This window comes from Mastomys coucha, unplaced genomic scaffold, assembly GCF_008632895.1.
Source record: "Mastomys coucha isolate ucsf_1 unplaced genomic scaffold, UCSF_Mcou_1 pScaffold15, whole genome shotgun sequence".
NCBI lineage: Eukaryota > Metazoa > Chordata > Mammalia > Rodentia > Muridae > Mastomys > Mastomys coucha.
In genome coordinates this window covers 52,164,074-52,167,209 of record NW_022196897.1, presented here as the reverse complement: position 1 = coordinate 52,167,209, position 3,136 = coordinate 52,164,074, and positions in this window count along the sequence as shown.

Below are 3,136 nucleotides of genomic sequence, written 5' to 3'. Positions count from 1 at the left end.
GGGTGACACCCAGTAGGGAGAGGAAGGTGGATGTCTGGGAGTTCTAGCCCAGCCTGATGTACATAGTTGCAGGCTAGCCAGGGCTACAAAATAAGACTCTGTCTCAACAATAACAACAACAAAAAGTGTCAGTTTTTGCTTCATGTAATAGTGAGAATTCTCCAGAGAGGAAAGGGATTAGACACTACCCTACCCAAATGGACTTGAGGCCTGGGAAGAAAGAGAAATGGAGACTGGGTTGAGAAAATTAGAGAGGGAATGGATATCTAAAAGGAGAATAAAACAAGAAATGGAATTCCTAGGTTCCTCTCTAAGATAAACAGTATTTGGACTGGCTGAGGATATAATAAAACAACAGAACAAAAACAAACACCCAATTCACCACTGTCCAGGGATACTGTGTGGTCAATGGCCCAGGCATGTGGTCTAAAGCTACTGCTAAACTGGTCCCAGGCTTGGTCTTCCCACTGTTTGAATGATGAGGACCACGGATAGCTAAAGATGTATTAGGAACTTTGCAGTTAATTAAGACCAGATTCCTGATGGTGTGCAAGTGTATTACCACAAACTCACTGAGGGAGAGATAAGCTGCTTTGCTTAAGTGTCATCAGTGCTGTGTTAGACAAAGAAGAGTCCGTCTTAGTTCATAAGAAAAGTAAGCTCGGATAAAGGGAGAGGTAAGATCGCCTGTCATGAATGGATGCTGGGAAAGATAATTTCAGAGCTTGTTGTGAAATAGAAAATCATTTCAAAAGAAATGTCTAAGAGGGAATGATGCTTCTTCTAAGGAGGGTACTTCAAAGAGGGCAAATGAGAAAAGCATGTAACTGTTTGTCCCTCTGACTGAATCAATGAGGAGTTGCCACCGGGCATCCAAGTTAAAAGGGGAATAGAACCCTCATTTGTTTTCACTGTCTACCAAAACAGATTATGCTCTGTAAGAGCAGAGGCATAACTAGGAATTGAATTTATCAGTTAGCTCTTACTTTACCCCCAAAGCTATCTAAAGATAAAATGCATAGACTCTGAGTATAACACTCATTATGCCCCCAAATTGACAGAATTTCATAATCAGACTTTAAAACGCCTGTCCTCTTAGGCTTTGGTGTTTCTTCTTAGTATTCTACATGTCCAATCTTTAAGTTTATAACCTCTCTGAAAATTTACATTTTATCTCAATAGGCTTTACATATTTCACAATAACAAAAATTAGCATTTTCTTCCTTTGTAGGGGGATTTGTAAAGCCAGGCCAGGATGAAGTATGAAGAGATTTTTCCACCCTATCCTTCCCACCACATCTGGACAGGCCCCTGGGAAGGGAGGTCATGGGAATGTGGCTGAGGTCTGGGACATTCCTTCTCAAGTCCATAGGGAGTTGCAAATTCTTTTAATGGAGCAAGTGCTTTTTATGAAACAGGACACAAAATAAAGAAGGTAGCAGTGCTTTTTACAAATCCAAGCTGAGTTCTACTCTGATTAGGGTTTAGGGTTGCTTCTTCAGGTCAGGCTTAGCTCCTCACTGCCTGTGTGGCAAGTGGTCCCTGTGATACTGTCTTAGAAACATCTTGGAGTCTTCGGCCACCAGGAAATAGTTTATAGCATCCATGAGACAGAAACTCAGATAAGAAAAAAAAAATAAGATTAAAATGGAAAATCAATGCTTCTTCCCAAACAACATCATGAAAAATGCTGGTATATTTTTAGCTCTTACTTTTTTCTTCTCCCTTTATTTACATTTAGTGTGTGTGTGTGTGTGTGTGTGTGTGTGTGTGTGTGCACGTGCAATGTTGCCACAAAATGTGCATGGCGGTCAGAGGACAACCTTCTGGAAGAGGTTCTCTCCTTCCACCATGTGGGGATCAAACTCAGATCATTAATTAGGCTTAGCAGCAAGCACCTTTACCCTCTGAGCCATCTCCTTGGCCCTTTTCCTATATGGTTTTCAGTGGGAAAAAATTAGTCACAAATAACAATGAAGACATTTAGTGTAGTGTGAAATAATAGCAATCCACACTACACCAGCAAGGCATGGGCAAAGCATCAGCCAGGCACAGGCGGGAAGGCTGGCCTGTTCTCATCTTCGCACTCTCTGACTCTCTACCCAGCTCACTAAGTTCCCATGGTGGGTCCTTGCCATGCCAACCCCATGCTTCCAAATTCCCATGGGTTTTTGGGGTGTGCTTCTTGCAAACCCATGCTCTGCCACTGTACCTTTCTCTCTGGAACCCAGTTGAGTCACAGTGTGAAGGAAAACACCACACAAACTTATTGTAAGATCAGCAGGTAACACAATCACTGGGTGCCACAACTAGCTAGCATCCTAATTTGTAAGCCATTCTAAGTTAAATCCTCCAGTAGTGGATCCCAACAGATCTGCCACCTGAATGGGGCTGGGGGTGGGGCTCCACAACCTACATTTTGTCCTCATCATCTCTCCTGTCCAAAACCAAGTATCTTCCTCCTGACTCCCCTCTTTCTCTCTCAATCTGGAAGTCCTGCCTACTCCTCCCCCAGTACTTGGTTCCTTGGTTCATGAGAAGTCACCTGAGTACGTGATTCACTCCTCATCCCAGGCAGCCCCTCCTGGGGAAGCAGAACTAGCATCAAATTACAAACAGTACCAGGGCAGTCCACAAAACTCTTTGTACAGCATACTAAGTTTATCTCACCAAATCAATGTTTCACATTTTCTTTCTTTCTTTTTTCCTTTCTTTCTCTCTTTCTTTTTTTAAAAATAGGTTTATTTTATGTATGTGAGTACACTGTTGCTGTCTTCAGACACACCAGAAGAGAGCATCAGCCCCCATTACAGGTGGTTAAGAGCCACCATGTGGTTGCTGGTATTTGAACTCAAGACTTCTGGAAGAGCAGTCAGTGCTCTTAACTACTGAGCCATCTCTCCAGATCCCAATGTTTCACATTTTCAAATGTTCTACTTTTGCAAACTGGGAACCCACACTATATTTTTTGTCTAGTCACATGCCCACTGGACCTTGTCAGTTAGTGAAAACATATGACAAAAAGTAGTATTGCAAAGTGAAAAAAATAACAATAATTAAAACTAAGCAGGACTCACATTTATATGGTTCTAGCTGCCTCTTCCTGTTCATTGCTTTTCTTGCTACAACAACCCAT